At 49.0% G+C, this 27,736-nt stretch overlaps 1 protein-coding gene across 5 annotated transcripts in view; it reads left to right on the forward strand.

Moving 5' to 3' along the window:
- Positions 1-27,736, forward strand: part of Rai1 (retinoic acid induced 1) — a 96,477-nt gene that overhangs the window by 20,207 nt on the left and 48,534 nt on the right. The window contains exons 1-3 of one of the 5 annotated variants that reach the window (XM_029545705.1): positions 20,216-20,239; positions 21,058-21,126; positions 21,217-21,352. The exons of 1 other annotated variant lie outside the window; for it this stretch is intronic. The gene's annotated coding sequence lies outside the window, so the exon portion shown is untranslated. Of the gene's footprint in view, positions 1-16,772; positions 17,201-20,215; positions 21,127-21,216; positions 21,353-27,736 lie in introns of those variants that run through there. 3 more of the 5 variants (XM_029545704.1, XM_021212559.2, XM_029545703.1) reach the window with 3 other exon arrangements.

The following is a 27,736-nucleotide window of genomic DNA, read 5'->3' on the forward strand; positions in this document are numbered from 1 at the left end:
AGACAGGGTTTCTCTGTGTAGCCCTGGCTGTCCTGGAACTCACTCTGTAGACCAGGCTGGCCTCGAACTCAGAAATCCACCTGCCTCTGCCTCCCTAGTGCTGGGATTAAAGGCGTGCGCCACCACCATGACGCCCGGCTACCACCTTAGTTTTTGAGACACCATTTCTCATTTTACCTGAAGCTTGCTTAATAGACTAGGTTGGCTGGCCAGCATGCTCCTGGGATCTTGTCTCTTTCTGCTCTAGAATTGTAAGTGTATGCTGTCATGACTGGCTTAGTACATGGATGCTAAGGATACAAATTTAGTTTCTTATGCTTGCAATCAAGTACTTTAATCATTAACAGATCTTCTTAGCCCCAAGTATCTTAATCCTCCCCCCATTGTTGTGATGAACTGTCTGACAAAAACAATTTAAGAGAGAAAAAGTTTTAATCTGACTCACTGTTCATGACTTACCTACCTTGAACCTGTCACATCCTATCCACAGATAAGGATTAGAAAGCAGCATAATAGCACACACCTAAATCAGAGGCAGGCTGAGTTCTGTGAGTTCAAGGCCAGCCTGCTCTCCATAGAGAGTTCTAGAGCAACCAGGGCTTCCTAGTGAGGATCCCTGCCCAGGACAACCTCTCCTACAATGAGGACGGCCTTTTCTGTATGAGTTAACCTAGTGAAGGTAACCTCTCCAGGCTCGCCCAGAGGCCTGCCTCCCATGTGATGCTAGAGCCTGTCCTCAGACAGTGAACACTGTCTGTCTCACTAGAGTCTCACTTTCTACCCTAGGCTAGCTCACACTGCAGGCCTTCCGACTCAGTCTCCTGAGTGCGGGGATTGAGGATGAGTCACTACACCTGACTAGTGAAGCTTGAACCCAGGGCCTCTAACTGCTAGAAAAACACTGTACCACCGAACTGCAACCCCAGCCCCCTTTCCCCTTTTATTTCTTTATTTTGTTTCGTTTTGTGACAGGATCTCACTATGTAACTCTGGCTATCTTGAAACTCACTATGTAGACCAGGCTTGCCTCAAACTCATAGGCATCCACTTGCTTTTTGCCTCCTGAGTGCTGGGGATAAAGGCATTCACCATTATACTGGATTCTTTTTTGAGTTTTCATTTGAGATGATTTCACTCTGTAGCCCAGGCTGGGCTTCTATTTGTGATCCTCCTTGCCCTGGTCTCCTAAAGGCAGGAGGCACCAGACTATTATTGGGCCTGGCCAGTAAAGATGGGGCTAAGTGACAGATAACAGGCTGAAGGGGATTTTGGTCTTTATTTAGTTCATGGGTTGTGGATCAGCAGTGCCCTGAGTTGAAGGCAAGGAGAGCATGCTGAGGTAGAAGATAAGGTAGCAGGCTGGGCCAAGGCCAGTGTGGAAAACCAGTGGAGAAGATCCTTGTATGCATAGTGACATGGGTAAATGTAGATTCAGAGAGCCGTGGGCCTAAGCAATGTCCTGGCTGACATCAGGGTGTGGGCTGAATATCAGAGGGCAGTAAGGACCAGCTGATACCCATCAGCCAATCCTCATTTGGGAGGCTTATGCTGAGAAGATGGGTATATATTCCTCTCTAGCTCCCTTTCTTCATCTCAGGAGACTTCAAAGGCCACCTCAGAATAAGGCTTGCAGTGGCAGTTGTGGTTCACTCACAAATCAGACAGATACTGTGGGCCTCTGGCCTACTGCATGGGGCAGGATGTGCTCTGTGGCCTGGTAGAGTTTCTGTGCAGGGTGAAGGAGACACCATGAGGTAGATGGTGAGCAAGCCAGTTGAACATAGTCCAGAGCATGTCAGAAGAACAGAAGTGGAAATAAAAGTGAGAACAGAGAGGGGCTCGGGAACAGCATGGCATTTGTAGGTTGAAATTAGGGAGCCAGAGAAGGTATACGGAGATAGCAGCAGGTGAGCTGAGACTCAGGGCAAGAAGAACAGTGGAGGTGGTGGGGAGCAACGGTGGGAGGGAGGCTTTGTGGTAGGAGTCTGCTTTGTTAATTGCAGTTTTGAGACCAGTAAGGGAACAGCTTGGCCAGAAGGGAGTGAGAATGTTGAGGTGTCTGGGACCTCCAGGTTGCCTGAGGGCTTTCTGTGATGTTGTTCATTAGAGATTCTGGAGGCTATAGGTTGGGTCCCCACCAACATCTCCAAGAGATATGCTTGGGTGCCCCAGGCGTCTTAGGCCTGGCTCTTTCTAATTCACACAGGGCAAGAGCCATGAGCAGAAGGGTATGGTGGGGGTGAGGGGTGGGGGTGCAGACTGGCTCCCAGCCAGTTCCCACACTCCCACAACTTGGGATCACCATGTGACAGCAGTGCCTGTGTACTAGCACCCTGCTAAGAAGCCCTGAGCAGGTGGTGGCTGCTAGGCCTCAGGGGAACAGACCAGACTCAAAGAGCAGAGGCTGCCTGGTCTCTTGTCCTTGAGAAAGACACTCCTCCCATTCCTTTCCTAGGGAGAGGCTGGACTGCCTGAGTCTGGCCACACCTGACCAGTGTGCCCCTTGAACGGATTTGCCTTTTCATTTCAGAGGTAGGGAAACCGAACTAAGAAGGTGGCCACAGGGGGCTGGAGAGATGGCTCAGTCAGTTAAGAGCACTGACTGCTCTTCCGAAGGTCCTGAGTTCAAATCCCAGCAACCACATGGTGGCTCACAACCATCTGTAACAAGATCTGATACCTTCTTCTGGAGTGTCTGAAGACAGCTACAGTGTACTTACATATAATAAATAAATAAATCTTAAAAAAAAAAAAAAGGTGGCCACAGACTGCTTTGAAGATACAAGGGCAACACTGGTCTCATCACAGACAGAGCCCCCCCTTAGAAACTATGCATCTAGTAGGCATAGACCTTTGTGATCATTTTCTCAAGAGACCCAGGTCTCCTAGGTCACTGGGCAAGTTCCCTGCTCAATGGCCAGCCAGGACCGAGGGAAGTTGCATATGCCTTTGATTAAAGGCAGAGGCCAGTGAATCTCTGTGATTTTCAGGTCATCAGGTCATTTTCAGGTCAGTTACATAAGCGAGTTCCAAGCCAGCTAGGGCTACATAGTATGACTCTGTCTTTTTAAAAAAACAAACAAACAAAACAACAACAACAACAACAGAAAACAACAACAAAAACCCAAAACAACAAGAAGCCCAGCTTTCTGCTCTAGCTCTCCCAGGGAGCCCTTGTGTGCACGGGAGGGAGAAGGGGGTCTTATTTCCTTCTCCATCTTCCTGCCCCTGCCCCAGACCCCTTCTCTCCATCACGCGGTTTGTTTGGAGAATGACTCACAGGAATGCAGCAAAGTATCCTGAGTGTGGTATACTGGAAACCTCTCTGGGGGAAACAAGGATGGGGGAGGGGCCTGAGAGGCCTGGGACAGGGAGCCCTGGGACTGAAAGGAGGCCCTCCTTCCCAATGATGAGTAGAGCTCATCTGGGCTCCAGCCCCTGTCCTACCAGGTCTGGTTCCCCACTGCCACACATTTCCAGGTTAAGCATCTTTGTATCTGATGCATAGTACGGGACTAACAAGCACCCATTGGCATCGAGTATGATCAAACCCTTCCTTCCTCCTAGCCCCTATGTAGATGTAACTGATTACCACACAGCTAAGCGCTAGCTAGGCTCTGACAGAGGTCAGGCTGGGGTGGAGGGGACCCATAATCTATCCCCTCTTATTGAGCACATACAAAACCATGGTTCTCAGATCTGACCCTTGAAACCATGGGATGATGAGTTACTGCTACTTGTGGCAGAAGAGCTTAGTATGCCTGGAAAGGCACAGCAGTTGGAGGGCATATAGGACTGGTGAATGGGGCTAGTGGGCTACATCAGGCAGCATTAGCATTAGGGGAAACATGGGTTTCCCTGGAATTCACTGTCTCCCAGGCTGCCCTTTTAAGGCTTGCTGATGGTGTTCTTGTAGGTGTATAGCCCCGTGTGATCACATCCATGCTTTCTACAGAAATTTGAACTTTATGTGACCTCTCCTGACTCAAAAAGGCAATCTCAACTAGTAATGCAGATTGTGGCTGGAGCTGCATGCGTCTGCAGGAGCAGGACTGTCGGGGTCAGTGTCTGCATGCTTGGATTTTTCATGGGCGTCTATCATGTTGCATATCTTATTGGAAACTGTCCAGTTACCTAGCTGAGCTGCAACTCTGTGGGATAGTGGTCTCTAGGGCTTCCATCTCTGATGGAGAGAATGCAGCAGACAAATGTGTCGAGTGGTGAGTGCTGGAAAGAAAAAGCAGGGCTGGAGAGATGGCTCAGTGGATAAGAGCACTGACTGCACTTCCACAGATCCTGAGTTCAATTCCCAGCAACCACATGGTGGCTCACAACCATCTGTAAAGGGATCTGATGCCCTCTTCTGGTGTGTCTGAAGACAGCTACAGTGTACTCATATAAAATAAATGTTTTTTTTTTTTTTTTTTNAANCAGGCCTGTAAAAGCAGAGCAGTTATAAGGGTGCTCCAGGAGAAGGGGAGCCAGCACAAAGACCCTGAGAGGTTACACAGATGTGCATGAGACACCACTAGGAGGCTAGTGTGGTCAGCAGGGGGAACTGACAGAGAATGGGAGGAGGGGAGGCAAGTGAACTTAGAATGTCATTCCAAGTTCAGTATTTGTACGTGAGCACCCTGCATGCAGATTGCTTAACACATAAGGGAGCTTACTTTTAAATTTTATGAGAGATGGGGAACCAGGCAGTGGTGGCACTTGCCTTTAATCCTAGCACTTGGGAGGCAAAGGCAGGTGGATTTCTGAGTTGGAGGATAGCCTGGTCTACAGAGTGAGTTCCAGGACAGCCAGGGCTACACAGAGAAACCCTGTCTCAAAAAAACAAAGCAAAGCAAAGCAAAACAAAACAAAACAAGAGAGGTGGGGGCATGGAAGGTTCTGAATAAGCAAGGAAATGGTATGGCTTGTGTTGAGTTGACTGTGTGGTTGCCATAAAGCCTTTGAAAGAGGCAGGGAGGTCAAGAGGGGTCTGTACACTAGTAGTGGGGTGGGGAGTGGTATCACTACAATTGAGCAAATCATGGTGTAATAATCTCTCCGTGGAGTCAGATGTTGTGCATGCCTATAATCTTAGCATCAGAAGATTAAGCTGGGAGGGTCAGGAGTTCAAGGTCCTCAGCTGCATTTCCCCTAAGCTAACCAGTCAACAAACAGAAGAAACAAGCCTTCTGAACTTGCAAAGACTCAAGTGTAAGTAAAACCTTGAGAACACTATAGAAATGGTGACTACATTCTATAGTGCAGGAAAGGAATTTAAAAGTATACATCAAGGGCTGGTGAGATGGCTCAGCAGGTAAGAGCACCCGACTGCTCTTCCGAAGGTCCTGAGTTCAAATCCCAGCAACCACATGGTGGCTCACAACCATCCACAATGAGATTTGACTCCCTCTTCTGGAGTGTCTGAAGACAGCTACAGTGTACTTACATATATAATAAATAAATAAAATAAATCTTTAAAAAAAAAAAGAAAAAGAAAAACATTAAAAAAAAAAAAGTATACATCAAAAGTACTAGTGCTGAAGCTGGCCATGGTGACATATACTTTAATCCCAGCATTTGGGAGGAAGATCTTGGAGTTTGAGGGTCAGCCTGTCTATATAGTGACTTCCAGGACAACCAGGGATATGTAGAGAGACCCTGTCTCAAACAAAACAAAACAAAATGCAAAACAAACAAACGAACAATAAACAGTGCTGTGGCACATGCCTTTAATCCCAGTGCTTGGGAGGCAGAGGCAGGTTGATCTTTGGGTTCTAGGCCAGCTAAGGATTGATTCATAGTGAGATTCTGTCTCAAACATCTCCAACTAACTAACCAACCAACCACTAACTAACCAGCCAGCCAGTGCTGAATGTGAAAGGCCATAAAAATGTCTGGGAAAGCAGGATAGGATGGCTGTACTTGTGACCTCATAGCAGCCATGGTGGCCTGCATAAGACCTCCACAAGATCAAGCCAGTTAATACTCTAGTATGGAAGGGGAAGAACTCAGGAGCCCCTAATCCCAACTGAGGAGATACTGATAGTGGCTCAGGAGAAAGGAGACTGAGTTTTCTTTAAGGGTCACCCAAGCTCCAGTGTATGGCCCCACACCCATGAGTATATATGGCCAGCACACATTTGACTGTTTATTTAAAAACAACAACAAAACCCCCACAGAGTACTAGTAATGAATCAGAAGGTAGGGATGGATCTTAGAATTACGAGGAGAAATGGGATGGATATGATTAAAACACGTTTAAGAAATCCTCAAAGAATGAATAAAAACATTTTTAAAAACAAGGGGTTAAATTAAAACTGAGTGCAAGTGTATCTGACTCTGCATTAATATGCCCTAGTTTTATTTATATTTTTTGTCACTACATTTATAAGATTTTAAATAAAGAAATTCCATCAAAAGACAAAAGGAGAAAAAGGTTCAGAACAGACAAGTGTGTGGCGTGCGGTGACCTTAGTGTGGGTGAGGAGAGGGACGGAGAAGGCCTGGACGACCATGAGGACCGCATTCTGAAATGAGATGGTAGGACCAGTTGGGCAACTCCGGACAAACCAAACCCCTCCTGACTTGTGAATTCTAATTCACGGGTCAGAGATCAAACCCAGAGTCTCATGAACACTGCACAATGTGTTCTTTCACTGTTACATCTCAGCTCTCAAAGAAAGGAGGCTTCGAATATGTGAACGACGTCATAGATGAAGATACTTTAGTGATGGAAATTTCTAGCTCAAATTGAAGCATATAGAAGAAATCAGAAAGAATGTTCAGAAATTCATAGAGTGAAGGAAGCTGGGAACGTTTGTTTTCTTTCAGCTTTGTGTACTTACTACTGACACCCTCTTTAAAAATTAAAAGTAGGTATTCCTCTAGAAAAACAACTATTCTACACGCTGAGGAGGAGTGCAGCTTCTCACCCAGCCCTGCTGTGTGGGATCCTGGAGCAGAAGTGCTTGCTCCGACCCAGCTCTGGCCTCCTGGAATCCATTCCTGCCCATGTGGCTGTGGTGGAGTCCCAAGACCCTAGCTGCCAGCAGTCCTCTGGTAGTGAGTGTCCCAGCTACGGCAGCGGCAGCTTCCGCTGCTTACATGGCTTCCTCCACAGGCCACTCACACCACAGTCACTGCTTGCACCTTCCATTTCTGGGCAGCTCTGCCTGTAAGCAGGCTCTTCCTTATTTGGTGGTAGAGTCTCACCCTGGCTGCCACCTTTCTCAGCTTGAGCCCCTTTGAACCCTAGTTTCTGGCCTGATCAAAGGGCCCCTCAAATGCCATTCGGAGGTCATAAAAAGACAGACACTGTAGCCCAGGGCATGTATTGGTGGTCACTCCTCATGGCACCAAGTCTAGGAGCTTTTGATCCAAAAGCACAGTCAAGCAGAGTTTCCACATTCAGGCTTCAGAGCATCACCAGGAGACTGGAATTCCAGACTGAGCTCAGATGGAAGGCCCAGACCTCACAGAGCAGGAGGAAATGACTGTTGTCAGGAGTGGCATGTCATGCAAACTCCATGAAGATGAATTTCTATTCATCCTTTACATGATGAATTCCCTGATGTTCTTCCCATTTTAAGGGAAAAGAAACTAAGGCTTAGGAACATAATGAACTTCAGTTTCCACACAGACATATTTGGAGAATTATATTAACTCCTCATTACTATAACATGTACTTGAGAAAGGTCACTTCAACAGAGGTTTGTTTTGGGCTTACAGTTTTAGAAGTGTAGGGCCCAGACAGCATTGCACAGGCCCTGGTGTACCACACCATGATGGCAGTGAGTATCTCTGACTCTGCTTTCTCCTCTCTCTATAAAGTCAGCAGGAGACTTCTATTCCAGTGAGCTAATCAAACCTAACACTTCTCAAAGGCCACAGATCACAATTCCATTTCCTCACATGATTTGTTTTTAAAGGATTCATTTATTTTGTGTATGTGAGTACACTGCCACTCTCTCTAGACACACCAAAAGAAGGCATCTGATCCCATTACAAATGATTGTGAGCTACCATGTAGTTGCTGGGAATTGAACTCAGGACCTCTGGAAGAGCAGTCAGTGTTCTTAACTGCTGAGCCATCTCTCCAGCTCTCCTCACACAATTGATAGGTGTCTTAGTTACTTTTCTACTGCTGTGTAGAGGCATCCAGGCCTATGTCTGTTCTCCAAGCTGCAGTTTCTCATTGCTCCAGATGACTCTGGACATATGACTTAAAAGATGGCTGTGAAGTCCTATGTGGGATGTCTTGCAGAGTGGACATCCTGCTCTGCGTGTTCCTCCTCCTTTAAAAAAATTACCACACTTGTATCATGGCAGAATGGGTTCTCTCTTCCCACCTTGTGAGCCCTGGATTGAACCCAGGTCATCAGGTTTGGTACCAGGCACCTTCACTTGCTGAGCCATCTCACTGGCCTTTTCTTTAACCACATCAACTAATGCAGGGGATTCTGAGAGAAAGCTAAACTGGGCAGGAAACTAGAACAGACATTCTTCCTGGTCTTTTCTCCTCTTCCCAGATTTGTGGTAGGTATCCACATAGCTGACTATGATAGTCCTTTTCAGGGACTCTGACCTTCTGGGGACAGATTCTTCTACTAGTTCTGGGAACTGAACCCAGGTCCTTGAACATGCCAAACCATGGGTCAGGTTTCTGTGTTATTTGGTTGCTTCCAATATGGTCTTGCTAGTTTAGCCTAGACTGACCTAGAACTGGCAATCCTGCCTCTGCATTCTGAGAGCTGATATGACAGGCTGCATGAGAATCAGTTTTGATTAGAACACCCATCTCTCCTTCCCAGAGGTAATCTAATATCTCTGCAGGTTCAGATAGCTCTCTGGCCTAGTCCCAGATTCACCCAGTCCTTCGGAGAAGCTGAATAGCTATTCTTGGTAGGCTCTGTGGGGGTTCTTCACCTTCTCCTTGTCCTCTCAGTCTCCCAAAGTCTCACTGTCCTGGGACCAAGAGAAGTCCATGGGTAGCATGCCTGTCACCATACATCAAAGGAGGCTAGAGGTCCTGAGCTATCCAGAGATGGCCAGAAGTCAAGGAGCCCTGATCCTGGGAGTGGCAGAGTGAAGTCAGATGGTTGACACCGGTATATATATACAAGTGCACCCTTCCTTACATTAGAGGAGTCTACATGTCCTGAACTTGCAACATGTCATAATTATTTTATTTATTGACAGAGTCACTTTCTAGTCCCCCAAGCTGGCCTCAGACTTGTAGCAGTTCTCCCGCCTTGACCTTGCTGAGATGACAGGGGCTTGCCATCATGCTACTACAGTTTTTAAAAAATATTTTATGTGTTGAATATAGGTAGACTCCTTTCCATATCTCTGTGGATCAGAGTGCTTCCACCTAGAGGCTTCTGTTTGCAGCCTGCCACTGTTTGACATGGCTGGGCCCAGGCCTCTCACACTCTTGTGAGATGAGTTTGGCTGTACCATCTTTTTAGTTCTTTCCAAGTCCTCCCCTTGTCAAAAGATAAAAAGTCTGTGACTGCTGTTAGGCCTCAAGAAGCATGGCCAGGCGTCCCAGACTTGCTGTTTTCCTGAGTTCCTTGGGCCATGAAGAGAGGGACAGGTAGGCACTCACATTGTACCAATTCTTGGGCACCTGGGATTGACTGACAATATCCAGGTGAGGGGCAGCTGTTAGGGCAGCCTAGCCCAGCCCAGCCCAGCCCCGGTGGTGTGTACACAAGAGGGCTTGACAGTGCCTTCCTGATACAGGTGCTCAACTTTTCTTCTAGCACAGGGCTTGATTGAATTTCTGGAAACTTCCAAACTTATTATTTAGGTGTCAGTGCCTGTAGGTGAAGCCTAGAGGAGGAAGAAGACACTATTTGGGCTATAAGGGGAAAGAGGAGGTCTGGTCATCTGGAAATGAAGACCAGATTAGTGAGGAAGGAAGGAGAGTGACAGCCAGTGACAAGTGAGAGGAAGACAGGGAGCAGAGAGAGAAGGGGGACAGAACTGTGGCATGAGTGGCAGAGTGGATGCCTCAAGGGCTGGACAGGGCCTCCTCTCTGTCTTACCTAGATCTTCTCTGTATAGCCTTAGGTTTGGGTTCCAGCTATAGTAAAGGCATATGTGGCCTGGTGAGGCTATCCTCTGGGTCTGGCCATGATGACAGCCACATGGTTTTCTCCTTTGCCTCTGGGCCTCTGTCACCACTGGCATCAAGCAAGTAAATATAGAGGCTTCTGGAAATTCACTCAGGCCTGTGATAGAAGAAGAGTTGAGCACCTGCATCATGGCACTCTAAGTCCCTAAACATGGAGAGAGGAGCCTAGCCTGCCCAAGAAGCAGCTGCAGGGGTTCAGAAGTGAAGCTTTAGCTGCAGGGGTTCAGAAGAGATGCTTTAGCTGCAGCCAGGGCTCCTTGGGGCTTAGAGGAGGACGAGGCTTTATTTTAGGTTCTGCCATGTGTGAACCTAGAGTGGTGTTGACTGGCTCTGGTGATGTCATATAGGCTAGGGATGAAGGTTGGACAGACACACAGACACTTGGCAGGGAGAACCACAGATGGATAAGATCAGAGTCAGCTGAAAGGAAAGGCTTCTGGAGAGGGCCTGGTCTGCATTGTCACTTAAATCAGAGATCCCAGCCCAGGGCAGAGGCAGAGATGCATTTCTGTCCCTAGAAGGGAGCAGCGGACATCTGGGCAGCTTTCTGCCTTGCTTTTGCCAGCACCAGCCCTAGACACTAACTGGTTTTCTGATCCTCACTGCCAGCTTGTGGGATTTGGGAAGGGAAGTGGGCTGGGAACCTGTGAGCTGTTTGAAAATATCTCACAAACTAGAATTGGGATTGTCCATATTCCCAATGGTATCACCACTAGTCGAGACACAAAGCTCTTTGCTTTAAAAAAGAAACGTGTTCTCTGTGCTCCTCCCCTAGAGAGTGCTGCTCGCAGGGTTCTAACGTGAGCAGAAATGTACAGGTTGGCAGTGAATGCTCATGCCACCCCAGGCAGTCAGGGCTATCTGCTGCTCACTGCATTCTCCCTAGCACATTAACTCTACCTATCATGCAAGGAATACTCTGCAGATACGTGGTAAGGCAGAGCTATAGCAGTCAGTTAGCTTGGTTGGTTTAAAAACACATCAGATCCACAAGGAAGCGAGGTCTGACAGCTGACCCGGGTTGACATATTCACAAAATGATGATATTGAAGCTTGGAGGTGGGTGGGAAGGTAACAGGTTGCCCATGTTGGACCCAGGCAGAAAACTATTAATTCAGAGGACAATCAATGAATGAGAGACCTTTTTGGCATGACGAAGTTGGCAGATGACAATGAGGGTGATTGACAGGTGGAAGGGGTGTCACGGGCTGAGGCCGTTACCTCCTGAGGGAGAGGTTTTTCCATGCCCCGGTGTCTACAGCACGGACAGCAGATCACAGAAGCTCTTTGTTAGTTTAGCTGCTCAGCCAGTATCTTGAACCCTGCAATCAGACTAAAGCTAGAATGTGACCTAGTGCTTGCTGGCCTCCCTACTGCTGTCTTGGTCCTACATTCAATCTCTTCGTGGCAGCCATGGGTTATAATGAAGACCTAGGGGAGATTATGTCCTTTCTATGCTTGAAACACCACAAAGCCCTTCCCCACCTCCAGTCATGTTCCCTGTAAAACAGAATATCCTTACTATGGTGTACTATGTCCTATGGGTCTGTCTTTGTCCCTCTTTGACATACTAAAGTATAGTTACCAGCTCTCCTGTCCCTGGGCCTTTGCTTACTATCTCACCTGCAGCTTCCCCTCCAGTTATCTGAATGTTCACCACATAGTCTTTCCAGTTATGTTCTGAGCCTTACATTTCCTGGCATTCAATATAAAAACACAGCCCTCACCCCATATTCTCAGCCCCTTCCCTGGCTCTATATTTTCTTAACACCCTAAGAGTAACAACTACAGTCAGACACCACATAACATTTCACTCAATAACAGACTGCATGTACCACAGAGATTCCTAAGATTGTCTCCTAGTGGATATGTCTTAGTTTGCGTAAGGACACTATGATGGCACAAGTGCCTGATGCAGTTCTCAGAAGGAACCATGTTGACTGTATATCATTTATGTCTCCACTCTGTTTCATGTCTGCCTGGGGAGGAAAATGGAATCGTTGTCTCATTTCTTGCTGTGGATCCTTAGCACAGAGAGCAGATCCTGTGCCTAGCAGGTACTCGGCACATACCTACCAAATCTCCTGAAGATGAACACTTTAAATACACACACACACACATACATATACCTGCTAGACCTGTAGATGAACACTTTAAATAATTATGTGCATTGTTGTTTTGCCTTCATGCAATTGTATGTGAAGGCATCAGATCTTGGAGTTACAGAGAGCTGTGAGCTGGCATGTGGATGCTGGGAATTGAACTGGAGGCCTCTGGAAGAGCAGTTAGTACTCTTAACTGCTGAGCCATCTCTTCAGCCCTAGATGAACACTTTTACCACCTGAAAGTTATGTGACATTGGGAAGAACATCACTGGATGTTCGTGACCCAGTCCCTGAAATGGATATTTAAAATTGCCACCCCTCCTCCAAATAGAGTACAGGTAAAACTTGCCCCACTCCAGCAAAGCAAACAATAAAATCCACCCGCTGTTCTCTGAGCCCAGTCTTGTCCACTTTTAGCCTGAAGCTCTCAGCCCAGGGTTGTTTGAACTTCTGAATCTCAGGGACACCTACATAATCTTGGTTGGGTGGGTCCATGTCCTTCTCTTGGTCTGCCTAAGTGTTCCCTAGCTAACCCAGTCCTTGGTGGCCTTGTCCTTTGTGTTGTGCCCCCATCCCCAGACTTCTCTGTGCTCCTGCTTAAGTCCCCAGCCTTTCCATTTTTCTCTAGCTTCCCTCTCACTGTGTAATAAAGCAGCTGCTCAGATAGCCATAGGCAACTATGAGGCAGGCTGGTCAGCCTGCTCCAGGAACCCAGCCACACCTATGGGAAGCACCCATAAACTATTCCTAACTCAGTAGGGACTACCGTTCTGCTGTCCCCAGGCAGGACTTAGCTAGTGGAATCTGAGGCTCAGGACATAGGAAACCTCTTGCCCTGTAGCCCTATACCTGGCCATCCATTTCATGAAAATGATTTGTGCTGCAAGCCTGAACTGCCTGCCACCACACAGAACCCTGCCAGCGGTGTCTTAGGGAACAAGCCAGAGTCTGGACTCATGTAGTTTAAATGTGAGTTTTGACTTCGTCGTTTGATAAATACAGATTGAGTTGTGAGTACCACATGCTAGATACTGTATTGGGCGGAGGTGAATACAACTTCTCTTGACCTTTCTAGTTGGGAGTTCCACTGAGCCAAAGATAGGCCCCTAGAACAAATAAGTACTCCTCTTTTCTTGGGGACAAGTCACCCATCACTACCTCATTCCTTTAGACCCTCGTGGATCTGTGAAGAGTACTCATGGCTAGGTGAGTCATGTAGCCTGACTGAACCCTAAGTTTCTCTAACCCCATCACCTGTCCAATAGGCTATCAGTTCATAGAGAAGCCATGGACATAACTTACTCATTCACCATCATTGATTATCAATACTTGCTGAATCTATATCAGGTACCAACCTACCAGTGCAGGACACACCATGGAACAACCAGAAAAGCCACCTGTCAGACAAACAGGGAAATTTCTGCCACTTAGAAGTGGGAATGTGTTTCAGGCAGAGGGACCAGCATGTACAGTAAGAAGGGGCACTGTAATGAAGCCAGAAGGTAGGATATGGCATCAAGAAAGTCATAAGGGTCTGTGTGAAGGGACTATCAACCACTGGGGACACTGAAGAGTTAGGCCAGGAGGGGAGGGGACTGGAGAGATGACTCAGCAGTTGAGAGCACATGGTAGTCATGCAGAAAACCTGGATTGGTTTCCAGCACCCACAAGGTGGCTCACAACTCTCTGTAACTCCAGTTCCAGAGGAGCCAACACCCTCTTCTGACCTACACACTAGCTATGCTCACAGTACACATCATACATACAGGCAAAATACCAATATGCATAAAATAAAATAAAACTTTAAGACATATTTATTTTTTATTGTTATGTGTATGAGTGCACTACATGGATGCTTGGTATTTGAAGAGGCCAGAAAGTGGTGTCTGAACCCTTGGAACTGGAGTTACAGATGGTGATGAGCCTCCATGTGGGTCCTTGGAATGGAATAACTCCAACACCGCTCCTACCTCATCCTCTGAAAAAGCAGTCTGGGCCATCTCTCCAGTCTGCTCCCCCATTAAACTTTTTAATTTCAAAATAAGGTTTAAGAATCAGGAAGAGCCAGCCTCAGCCCTCCAGATGGGCACACATTATCATCTTTATGTCATCTTGTGTACCTGGCCTTGTGAGTGAGCCTCAGCCCTCCGCATGGGCACACATTATCATCTTTATGTCATCTTGTGTACCTGGTCTTGTGAGTGAGCCTCAGCCCTCCGCATGGGCACACATTATCATCTTTATGTCATCTTGTGTACTTGGCCTTGTGAGTGAGCCTCAGCCCTCCGCATGGGCACACATTATCATCTTTATGTCATCTTGTGTACCTGGCCTTGTGAGTGAGGCTCAGCCCTCCGCATGGGCACACATTATCATCTTTATGTCATCTTGTATACCTGGCCTTGTGAGTGAGCCTCAGCCCTCAGCATGGGCACACATTATCATCTTTATGTCATCTTGTGTACCTGGCCTTGTGAGTGGCTGCATAGAGGAGATAGATAAGTTAGGAAGTGCTGCGGGTGAGGTCAAGAGGTCAGCCTATGCCTTTTGGTGGCTCCCAGCACTGATTTGTGTTGGTCTATCACTAGACTTGATGGTGCCCACAGCAAGCCTGCTGCTTCTCAGTCTCAGAACTGCGTGACATAGAGTCCTGGGACAGGTCATTGAAGACCAAAACTTAGCCCTGCATTTCAAAGGTGAGGAGATTAGACCTTATCCTTTAAATCTCATCCTTGGCATAGGTCTCCTTTGCTCATCAAGTGACTAAGGAGGTCTTTATTGCATAATGGGACCAGAGTAAACTCAGAGGCACCAAGCTTGGTTGTAAGTGATGACACCCTGTGAAGAGAACAAGGGCTCTGGACAGTCACTGGATAAGGAAATCTGGTTTGTTTTTTTCTTTTTGTCTGAGAGAGGATTTCAAGTATCTCATACCTTCAGCCTCACCTCATACTTTCACTATAGCAGATGGCCTTGAATTCCTGCCTCTACCTCCTAAGTGCTGGGATTCCAAGTCCGTTCCCTTATGCTAAACTTGGAGTCTGTTTTTAAAGCAAGACAAGGGACAACAGGTAGAACAATTGTCATACACTCCCTCTTAGACTTCACCAGGCTGCAAGGAGAGCTGAAAGGAAACACCACCACTTTCATCCTGCCTAGACGGCACACCATCATGGGCAGGGTGGGATGAGGTGTAGGGGCTATCGAGACTTCTGCAAGTGCAAGGTGGGGTTTAGAAGTGGCAGCCACTGGCCCCTAAGTGTGAAAAAGGTAGCTCCTTCCCACGGAGCAGATAGGTGCCTGAAGAGGAAGGGATGTAGGAGTGGGGTTGGGTAATCAATCCTGGCTTGGGAAACCTGGATGGATACTTGAATGGATGTATAGATTCATTAATGGATGAATTGAAAGGGTGGGCTGCGTGGGTGGCTTAGAAAGGGCTGGCTAACAAAACTCTTAAGTGTGGCATTTCTATCATATTCCCAGGGGTCTAATTTTAGTGTGGTGGCAGTCGTCCCCCCAACCCCCTGCCAGGTCCAGGTCCAGCCTCAAAGGTCCAATCTTCTTTGTTTCATCTTATTCTCTGGCCATCTTCAGGCACTACCTCCCTTGCTTCCCACCTCCAAGATATCCTGGGCTCAACCAGTGTTGCCCTCTCAAAACCCTGAGGCCCTGGGTCTGTGGGGTCCGTAACTGAAATGCATCTCTGGTGCAATGAAAGGAGGCACGTCACTAAGGTCTACACCTACACACACACACACACACACACACACACACACACGTCATTCTGTGCCCCAACCCCACACTGCTTGTTCGCACCTTAAACAGCTCTTCTGCTTGGTGGGATCCTCTAGGGCTAGCTTCTGCATGCCAGGTTTCAGACCCTCCGCTATCACAGGCAGTCTCAGATCCCTGCGTGTGGCCAGTGCACGCACAGGCGCAATGTCCATACTTTTTCAATCCCTTGGCCCCACACAGCAGCCAGCCCAGTCACAAACAAGCCCATACGAATACACAACGCCCTCGGAACACAGCCCACGCAGGCAGCCCCGCCCACGCAGTCACACTACCACCTATAAACAATCGCACACAAACACCACCCCCACGCAACCACTGCATCACTCAGTCCCGCCGAGACCTACCGGCATGTTCAGAGGCTGGTTTCTAGTTAATCCCCCCAACCCCCCATCACCAGCCCGTGACATTCACACGTAGGGCAGAACAGAAATTTATAGCCACACTGATACACGGTTCTGAACGCACAGCTAAGGGCTCACCCGTGGGCTCGTAAGTCACTAGAAAAAATATTAAAGCGTTCCCTCCCATCTAGCTTTGGCACGCGCGCGCGCACGCACAGCACCCCCTTCCCTCCCCGCCCCCACTCGGTCTTTAGGCGCCTAGGAACCTCGCAGCAGTGACCTGGCCACAGCGGTGAGAGCCGCGAGAGCGTCTCCTTGGCGCCCCCTCCTCCTGCTCTCGCCCAGATTACCACTCCTCCTCCCTGCCCCCTCCCTCTTCTCCCCTCCTCCGCGTCTGGGGCGCGGGCTGCGCGCAGCCAAGCCCCCTTGTCGCGTGCCCCTCCCCGCGCGCGCCCTGCGCCCGCATCGTGCTAGCCCAGTGGACGTGGCCACAAGGCCGTCTCTAATTACCTCCTGTCCCCCCGGCGGCCAGTGAATAATGGCTACTGAGGGCACTCGCAGGCGCTGCTGAGCAGGAAGCGAGGGGCTGGAGAGGCGCGGCGCGCACGGGAGCGCGAAAGAGGAGCGAGCCCAGCGCCAGCGCTCGCGGCGCGCAGAGAAAGGAATCGTGTGAGCGCTCACATATTTTTCTCCCAAGGATCTCATCTGGCGGTCGGGTACTGGAAGAAGCGAGGGGGAGAGCGCACCGTTGCAGAGAGACGGCAAGAGAAAAGGGAGACTGCGAGACGCGCCACGCCGGCGCCCCAAGACCCAGGAGGAGCCCGCAGGTATTGTTGGCGGCGAAGCTTTGTGTCTTCGGCGGGCTGCTCCGGGCAAGAGGGCTCCCAGAATCCCGGCCTGCCACCGCGCTCTGACCTGCCGTGAAGCAGGGCTGCTGACGAGGGTCGCCGGGGGGGGGGGAGCCCCCCTCCCATCGCGCCGCGATCCTTGTTGGAGTTGCGGGTTTGCGTGTTTGGAGGTTTTCCATGTGGGTGGAGGGGAGTCTCAGGAGAAGGAATTTCTTTTCTTTTCTTTCTTTTTTTTTTTAATGGCCGCAGCAGTTAGGTTGTGCTGGGAATTCTCCCCTCCCTTTTGCTCCACAATGCCTTGGTGAGCGGTCACGGCGACCGAGCTACTGGTGGAAGAATTGGGGCTGAGATGTCGCGGCGGGTGGCCGCAGATGGGGATGCTGGAGAAGGAAGGAGTTCACCTCAAGTTCGCAATCTGTGTCGGGAAGCTGGTCCGGCCTGGGAGGGCGTTTCAAGCACCGGTCCTACTGTGAGCAACCAGTGAGAAACTTCCCGAGAGTGCCGTCTCCCGGGGGACAGTTCCCTGGCGCCTCTGGGCGCTACTGCTGCCCCTCCTCTCAGCCTTGGAGCGTTTAAGCCCCCCCCCAGGCTTCCCCCCCATTCCCCGGCCGCTTCCGGATCTGGTGGACTGATCGGCTTTAAACACTTCTAGATACCCCTCCCCATTCCCTGTTGCGTTCCCTCTGTCCTGCGCCAGCCCGCCTGCTAAAACAGCTGAGTGGCCAAGCTGACAATAAAATCTCATGCCTTTGCGGTGAGGGGCAGGGGTCATGACTCAGCCTCTCCTGTGACTGCTGACCCTGAGCCCCAGGCAGGGGAAGAGACTCCCTCTTTCTTCCTTGTTTGGGTTGGAGAGGTTACCACTAGATGGTGTGGAGAGGAGGCCAGTAGGGGTGCCCAGCAGGGAGAGTTGGGGTGCACTGGCTGGGCTGTGGATTCTGCCTGTCCGGGCTTGACGATTGGCTGGTGCCTCTGGGCACGTAGAAGAATCACTCTAACCTCGGCCTCCTCCCGTCCTGTACGATGCAGGCTGAGAGGTGATCCCGGAGGTGATGTGCTTGTATGACGGAGTGCTTGGCTTCCTGAAATCCACAGCAGACACCACTGCTCTGGTGACCCAGAGATCTGATGCCTGCACTTTCTCTGGGATGAAATGGGGTGAAGAGGGGGGGTGGTAGGGGCAGTTTTCTACACTGGCGCCATGGGAAAGAAGGTCTGTCCCAGGGAATTCCTGGTGACTGCAGTCCAGAAAGGGGGAGGAGGGATTAGCTCCAAGGGGGAACTTCTGGGTCAGAGCCTTGGCACTCAAAGCTGTGGAGAGGTGTGGGGTTGGGCGTTGTGAACCCCAGCTTTGATAGATGGCTAGTTGAGCTGCTCCGAGGGAATGGAGTCCAGATACCATAGGCTGGCTGTTAGAGCTGAGCAAGATACCTCTCTCCCTAGAAACTGGATTCTTAGGGGAACAAGGAAGTGCCTTTTGGGGCTAGGGAAATGGATTGCCTTTAGACTATTCTGTGGCTGGGTCCAGGAATCCAAAGAGTTAACCTTCTCCCAGAAATCTGTCAGTCCCTAAACAACAGAGAAACATTGTTAGCCCCTCCATGCTAACAGCATGATACTGCCTGGCAGGAGCTGCAGATCCAGACCCAGCTTTCCCTATTCACGGCAGCAGCAGTCTCTGCCTCTAGCTGGACAGGATGCATGCTGGTTCCTCATTTAGGGTCCTTGTAGGAGACATAAGTCAGAGCATGTGGATTAGGCAGCCAAGCTGTGGCCTTGTAGTTCAAGGGAAAGAGGTTACAGGCCTGGGTCATGGATACTGGGAGGGATGTCATTATAGGGGCTGGGTTTAGGAAGAAGAGCAAGGAGACCTTTCTGATCCTCTGCATTACCCACACCCACACCTTCACCCCTACAGCTGAGGACCTGGGTCTTTTAGAGTGACTTTTTGACCCCCAGGATAGACTGTGACATTTGGGAGGTGAGGTCTCTGGGACATAGAGCTTTATTTTGCCAAGTTTGTTGCTGCCTGCTGTTCAACCCTAGGGCATAAGCATCTTGTAGAGTTGTGTGTATGGTGAAGGAGGGCTGGGGACACAGCACAGAGGGGACCACCTACCCTGCTCTGGACACCACCTCCATTTCCTATAGGCAGAAGCAATTCTCATAGAACCTCAGAGCCAGGCACACTGCAGACAATACTGTCTGGTATTTGGCTAGACAAACATAGGAGTGAATGATTAATGAGTGAGTCAGTGAGTGAAAGGGGATTAGAAGCAGCAGGTCATTTTTTAAAGGTATTTTTTGATATATATATATATTATAAGACATTTTACAAAATACTTTGAAAAATAGAGAAAAACAAACAGATTATTGAGTGTCTTAAGGGGCTCTGACAGTGCTTGCATGTTGGTATGCTTCTTACCACATGTTGGCTTTGATGGTTGGTGATTTAAAGGCTTTCTTGAGTTGTCCATATTTTGAGGGGGGGGGTGCTGATAACACCAGTCTTTTCCTGTTTTGTAACCAGCTCTTTGTAAACACCAATGTTAATATCTTTAGGCTTTTCCAGTCAAGTGGATTTGGTATAATTTGCTTAATACTGCCCTTTGTTCCATATACTGGAACAAAATGATGTAGTTGAGTGTATTTTATGTAGAGAGCCTTTTCTGATGTTTAAAGGTGATTTCCTCAAAATGCTGCTGCTGCTGCCACCACCGTGAGAGGCCCCAGCACGCCTGCAGTGGAAGAAGGAGGCTTCTCTAGCTTTCTTGGGCTAAGTAGGACACTGTTCTTCCTTTCCTACTGTCTAGAAACTTCTTCGTGCTGCAAAGAACCTTGGCAATGAGTCACTTGTCTGACCTCCCTCTTTAGACTCAAGAAGAAGAAACCAGAGCCCAGAGGGGAAATGAGCCCCAAGGTCACACACCAAGGACCTGCTACTGACCCGGCATCTGGGTTCTTGTGTCTGGGAAGAGTCCTAGGCTGAGTTTGCCCATTTCATAGATGAGAGACCAGGTGAGGAGAACCATTCAGTTTGTCCCTGCTGTCTGTAGCTGGAGCAGTAGCAAATAGGCTCCTAACATCTTTTGTGTCATGTACACCACTGTGGCAATGGGTCTAGGGCTAATACCCAAGTCCCCAGCCTGAAGTTGGTTAACCCTCCCCCCCACACACACACCTCTTACTCCTTTACCATCTCATTTTCCAAAGGGGAAAGCTGAGGATTGCAAGCAAGTGTGTCAAGAGAGGTGGGGCTGTAGATGTCAGACCCCCGGTGGTGATTCCTCCCTCTGCTGCAGCTTCTAAGTTCAGAGACCCAGCTGTGGTCTGTTAGGAGCTGGGAAGGTGTAAGCACCTGTTGAGATGTACTGTGTCTGGGATGGGGATCAGTTAAGACTATTTAGGATTCTTCTGATCTGAGATTGACTATGGATACCTGGGGTGAAAGGAAGGAGAAGAAACAAATGAGACAGTGATTCCAAAATGGGGGAAGCTTGGAAGGAAGAGAATGGAGGAAGAAAAAAAAAAGAAGAAGAAGAAGAAATGGGATAGAAAGGATTCGTAAAGAGAAAGCCCTGTAGACCTCATTGAGTACCCAGAGGCCTGGGGGTGTCAGGCTGGCTAGTGCTGGGCGCCATGGGCTGGCTCCACAGGACTGAGGGCTGTTCTGTCACCTTCTCCATAGGGAACAGAGAGGCTGCCAGCCTGGGTCCTAGATGCTTCTATGTGACCCCAAGCATGTTGTACCCAGCCCTAGGCACTCTTGTAGCAGGCATCTGTGGTTTCTGATTCCCCATCCAAGAACAGGGCCCTTTTTGTCTCTTCCATGCCAGCACCTCATCCCTGAAGGTTGAAACTGTGCTGAATATGGACATATGGACATTTGTGTGGGATGTGTGCAGGTGAGTGTTCATCTGTGTGTCATGTTTTGGGGTGTGCCCATGTGTGTGCCTCTAATCCTCCTTCTCCCTTTATTTATTTCTTTGAAACAGGAATCTTACTATGTAGATATCTGGCCTCCAACTTGTGACCCTTCTGCCTCCACATGCATATTCCTCTGTCTAGACACACATGCCTCTCTGTTCTCCTGTGGGTGCCCTCCATGTGGATGCATGCACATCTCTGCAGGTATGTGTTGGGGGTGGGATGTAAGCTTGTGTACATGTATGGTTGTGAATATGTAATAACCTTCTGATGGCCTTGAGGAGACCCAGGAGCCAGACTTTTGTGTAGTTCTCAAGGTTGTAGGTAAAAGTGAAGTATGGCCCTTTGATGAGAGGGCTACACTGGGAAAGCTTTGAAAAAAAAAGAAAATCCTAGAAGACTGTCTTCCTTGTGGTCTCCAAGGAGATCAGCCTGTGAAATGATCCGCACGTTAATTAAAAACGATTATATCCTGATTGAGCTGTTTCTGCTCAACCCCCAGCCAGGAAGGGGCTGAGGCTGCACAGGGGGTCTGGATAAACAGGGTCTAGCCACAGACCCAGGACACAGGTTTGGAGAGTTATGGCCAGTAGTGGGGATACATGTCCAATTAGGGTCCCCTGAGGTGATGTCCTTGAGGTGTAAGGAGCTAGGTGGCACCCATCAGAATGCCAAGGATCTGTCTTCATTTCCATGGTAGTGTGTCATCATTTGCAGAACTCTGCATGTTGGTGGGTGTGCTTCATGCAGCCAGATGTTGGGAACTCCAGGCCGGACCCAGTTCTCTGGCCTCAAGACCCAGCTTGTCTTCTTAGCTCAGCTTCCCCCAGACTCCCATTTTTGAGCTTCTACTTCTACAGAAGCTGGGGGAAGCTAGGGCCAAGAGAGTCTTCTCATTCTCCATATCACTAAGTTCCTTCCTTTCTGAGGTTCCATCCACACAGAGCATAAGCCGTGTTATTCCTTCACGTGGGATTTGACACCTGGATGGTCATCATCTGGCCTGCATCCTTTGTCTCTGCCCCTGCTGTCCTGTGTTAGCTGACAGTCTGTAGCAGACCAGACCCAAGTACCATTAGGGCTTGCAGGCGCTGCCGCTGCACGCGGGATGCACGTGCTAAGATTGCTCTAGGGAAGCCCAGGCCTGGCATTGCCCTGCTTTGCTTGGTTATCTCTCCCGTAACCCAAGGAGCGCTCCGGTGGAGAGTCGCAGTCACAAGCATCCAATGGTAGACATTCCTGTAAACCTGCTCACCTCAGCATCTGGGAGACCTGCTCACCACTGCACCTCTTCTTACTCCCACACACTAATTGGCTGCCTCTGCCCCAGGCTTGCCCTGATTCTCTGAGAGGGAAAGACTCAGATCCAAAAGAATTGAAGGTCACTGCCCCAAAGTAGCTGAGCCTAATTTTCCTTTGGTGTAACAGTGATGGTAGCTTTTCCTGGCAAGTCTGTCAGGAAGTGAGGTAGGGTTTGTTTAAGTGCCTGACAGTCCCAGATGCAAAAGGACTAATCTGTACACCTCTACATCCAGGACAAATGTATGCTGCCATGGGAGAGGAGTTAAGCTTGCTGACAATTGAGGAGAGAGATAAAATGTAATCCTTTAGGGTTTTCTAGGAGACAGCCTTGGGTGCAGGAAACTCATCTCAATATGAGCCTCTTGGGGAACTAGTGCTCACTGGAGCCACCTAAGGTTACCTCATTAAAAGTGGAGTGTTTGGGGAAAGCAGTGGCTACCCTGCTGGGCTGGGTCCCAGTGAGACTTATTAGATCTGACCCCACGGTCTTAGGGGGAGCTTGACCAGGGGGAGATGTATAAGCCAGAAAGTAGTACTCTGAGAATGAGAGGGGCAGGTAGGACGGGAGGGAAGAAGGTGTCCACTCACCTGACAAGAGCCCTTGGCACCCATATACACAGAGTGGCCTTGCCTGCCCCAGTTACCCCTGCAAGCTGCCACATCCCAGGAATAGTTTCCGCCGAGTCCTGCCTCTTGTCTTCCTTCTGCCCATAATACTACTTCTCCCCACTGCTACAGGTCAAGGCATGGCCAGCCCTGTTTAAATGCTAACTTGTTATCTTGTTTCGTCAGGCAGGTCTGAAGGGACCCATGCTTGCATAATGGCAGTCCAAGCTGGCAGTGCAGGTGAGACCATAAGGGCCAGCTGGTCTTCCTGGAGATGTAACCAGAGTACCTGTTACCCACTTTCTCAAGATCCAAAATCTAGATGTTTCTGTGAACATTCTGTTCAAAATTATATAATATCAACTGTTGCAGCTAACTGCTTATGGGTCAGATATGGACCCCAGACCACCATTTGCTGCCCAATTAAATCACTGTTACTACTAGGTCCCTGTGTTGTCCTGTAGTACAGGGTTAGTGTGGAAGGCATTTTCTCAGGAAGCTCCCTGGTTCAGTGAGACCCTAGCAGGGCTGGGGTCAGAGGAGATGCAGTGGCCTGGGAAAGGTGTATAGAAATAGAAAACACGAAATGGGGCTTTTCCCCCTCTGGGGTCCAGTAAGGCAAAAGCAGAATTAAGAGTCATGATGTCACGGGAGCTCTGGCCATATAGGCTAGCTTATGGTCTAGGCTTCAGCCAGAGCCGAAGTGTCCAGGAAAAGCTATAGGGAGGCCGTCTTGGAGGTTAGAGTGTAGAACACAGGTGCTTCACGGGGTGTCCAGGTCAGGCTGAACTAGGTCAGCCTGACCTGGTACTCGCGGCTGTGAAGCTATATTGCTGACAGCCCATATGTCTGTCTGGGAGGCCCTGCCCTAGGAGACCCTGGCAGGTGTCCCAGAGGAAGGGGACTCAGGACAGTATTCTTTGCCAGAGAAGGAGCATTGGCAGCTCAATATTCTCCACATTGCGCTTGAGGCCTGTGGTGCAAGACAAGGAGTACGTGTGGGTATGAGCAGCTCTAGATCAGAGTGGGCACAAGGCCAGCCCAGGTAGGATCTGCAGCTGACAACGCACTGGGCTGTAACTGCTCTATATAGACAGCCCATCTTCTCAATAATCTTACGTCCCCTTTCTGTTGGGGCTCCTGTATAGACCTCCTGGCTGAGGACAGCCAGAGGGATGCGGGATCTGACCTGTTCCCTAATCACCTGCCTGAACCAGAACCGCTGACTTGCCATTCTCTATACCAAGGAGCCCGAGGTCTTACAGGGAAAAGGTGCAGCAGTCCTGGAGGTCATAATCAAAACCCAGTAGATTATAGTACTAGGTAAGAGGGTTAGGATACAGACCGGGGTGTAGCACCAGAGCCTGGGTAAAAGCCTGCTGGGTACCAGGCCTCAGCCTCTCTCACTTCCTTTCTTCAGACTGTCTGTCGGTGGAATGTACCCTCACCTCCAGTTTGCAGATGCAGACACTGAGGTGCGCAGAGATCATGTGCTTCTCTCTGGAGGCACTCTGGGAGTAGCCCCTGGCCATGGCTCAGATGGACTTCTAAGATATTGAGTGGGGTAGGGTAGTAGGGGAAAAGACCCTTCTGCTGAATTCCCTAGTTGGTGCCTATGAGTACACACAAAGACTGAACCCAGGCTTGGAGCAGGCCTGAAGCAGGAGTAGGTTTGAGCAAGGTAGAGTTTCCTAGGACCCTCATGTCCTAGGGCCCTAGGGAGATGGACAACGATCATAGGTCACCCTGTGACTGCAGAGTAATTTACCCAGGGCCATGCTCTGAGCTGCCATTCATGAATTTTCTGCTGTGTAATACAAATATAACCTCTCTGGGCATTGGATCTGCAAAGGGCTCATTTTTCTTCTACTGTTCATTGTATTGTTTTGATTGGCTGAAGAGGGCAAGCAAACCTCACAGAGAAGGGGATGGCCCTTCATGTTCCCCTCTCCAGTGGTCCCAAAGAGACCTACTGAGCCCATTTTTGTGCCCAGAGCTTTTACAACACTCGTCACCTACTAAAGGTGGGCTCTGTCACCACATCTGGCAGCACAAAATACAGAACCCTCATGGTTGATGACAGCCTCTGCCAAGGAAAGTTTGCTTTGTGTTTCTACAAGCCTACTCCTACACTGTCTCTCTGAAAAGACTTGCTTTTCTGAGATAAGTCTGGAGATAGCTGTGGCTTGAGAAGGGACATCCTTAGATGGGCAGTGTTTGTCAAGCACAGGGCTTTAAAAAAAAATTCCATATTTAACACAAAAATCTACTTTGTGCTTTTCTTTTAAAAAGCCAGCTGGTTGCCAGGTATGGTGCATGCCTCTAATCACAGTGCTTGGGGGGCATAGGCAGGAGGGTCTCTATGAGTTCCAGGCCAGCCAAAGCTACACAGTGAGACTGTCTTGAAAAACAAACAACAGAACAACAACAAAATCACAGTTAACTAATGATAAACAGTGTTTGGAAGGTGTATCCAAGAATTCTCTCTTTGGATACTCCCCACCTCCAGCAAGAGAAAGGGTGCCCAGGAGGGGAGCTGTGGGATAGGCAATGTTAGCAGGCCTCAAGTGCTTGTGGAGTGTTCTTGCCTGTTAAGTACTTAGTTGGCAAGGCCTGAATGCTAACACCAATTGTCTTCTGCTTGTTCTGGAATGTGATTGCAGTGATTCAGATGGTCTCAGTGTCAGAGCACCAGCAATGGGGACTTTTGTTCCCACTTTTAGCAGACTAGAAATCTGGAGCTCAGTGAAATGAAGTGACATACCTGGGTCCCAGTCGAGCAGGACTGGAGACAGAATCCTGCCAGACCAGTGTTCATCTCATCTCATCTCATCTCAGACACAGAGAAATTGACTCTTAAGGTGTGCTTTCTTCTTGTGCATTTTCAAGAACACTCTTTTAGTTAATATGCGGGAGAGACTTCCATATTCTTCTACATAACCTTTTGCTGAAGCGACATTGTACGATAAAAGGGTCCCAGGAGAGCCAGTGCAGTTTGGGCTAGGAAGGACAGAGAATATCGATGCAGTAGGCTGGGCTGCTCCGAGGAGCTGAGGCCTGGACAGCTCTGCTGCTGCCAGCAAGGTGTGGCCCTGGCTCACTGCCATCTTAGACTTGAGGACCGTATGTTCACTAACATCCATGTTTAACTTTGGATTTCTTTTCTATTTTTGGTGGGAATGCTTTTTCCTAGCAAAGGAAGGTCAGGCATAGATAAAGTAAGTCTCCTGGACAGGACACGGAGGGATGGAAAAGGGCGGTGGGAGGCAGATGTCAAAGCTCTGTGTCTAGGCAGAAGCTAGCTAGTTGGGGGTCATGGCCTGTGCTGAGGGCACAGTGGAGGGCATATTGAAGCTGTATTCACATCCATCAAAGTGGGCTCTGGAGGTTCCAGTTAATTGAGGCTGGTTCTAAATTGGGAGGCTTAATAAATGGTAATTGTCCTCCCGTGACAGCAGACCAGAGCTACACAGTGTCATCCCAACAGATCAGGAATCATGTACAGCTTCTTTCCTCTTACTATTTGGGGGCTCTGAGAGTTGTTCCACAGAGGGCAGGTATCAGGAGCCCAGGGGGCAGGCCCCTTCTGTGCAGTTACAGAGTAGAAGGATTGCAGTGTACCCATGTCTGTACTGAGCTTCTGGGATACTCCCAGAAGCACAACTGTGTGTGGGGTACTGACTATCCCCTACTTAGCAACCTCCAGATCCTCTTCCCCAGCACCTTACCTTTCCCACAGGACCTAGCTTTATGTGTTGCAGGGAGAGCAGTGCTTGGCTATGTGGACGAAGGTGACATAGCCAGGCTTGCTTCTACCCAAGGGAGAGTAAACACTTCATCTTAGTGAGTGCATGCAGATACGATACTAAATAGACTTCTCAGCTTCCTAATTTCCTAAACCCCAAAGTGCTGTGATTGAGCTTTGTAACTGTTGGCGCTGAGCAGCAGCTACAGGTTGCTAGTCTTGTGGATTTGTACTGTCTGTGGATTGAGAGAATGCTTCCAGGTCTTGGCATCCCCAGAATGTAAGACCCCTAGGAAAATCGGGAAAGGTTTACAGTGGGCATGGATGTATCTTAGATGTTTGTATAGTTGGTGGACACATTTCCATGCTGTTCTGAGCCAAGGTTCTAAAGGGTGGTGTGGTTCTACTATACATCGTATAGTTTTTATCATGCTGTGTGTGTAGGCAGTGGTTCTTAACACTCAGGACGTGGTGGAGGGGTCTCAGCTTTACTGTCCCTTCCTGCCCCACACCCTCTTACATTCCTGCCTCAGGCAAGACCCTCTAGCCCAGCAGTTCTTAGCCTTCTTAACGCTGTAACCCTTTCATATGGTTCCTCATGGTGTGGTGACTACAGCCATAAAATTACTTTTCTTGCTAATTCATAACTAATTTTTCTACTGTTATGAGTCGTAATGTTAATATCTGATATGCAGGATATCTGATACGTGACCCCTGTGAAAAGGTTGTTCACCCCCAAAGGGGCTGCAAACCATACATTCTTAGTTCCTGGGACAAGAGGACCCAGCAGATGGCAGAGAGGTCTCCAGGAGCCAGAGAGACAAGGGAAGGGGAAGCCTGTACAATCTATTTCCAGGAGATCTTGGAGGAAATGGGTCTCAGTTCCTTCAGTGTGTGAGCCAAGGCGGGAAGCTTTGCCTTGGTGCTTCCAGACA

This window comes from Mus pahari, chromosome 14 (assembly GCF_900095145.1).
Source record: "Mus pahari chromosome 14, PAHARI_EIJ_v1.1, whole genome shotgun sequence".
NCBI classification, from domain to species: domain Eukaryota; kingdom Metazoa; phylum Chordata; class Mammalia; order Rodentia; family Muridae; genus Mus; species Mus pahari.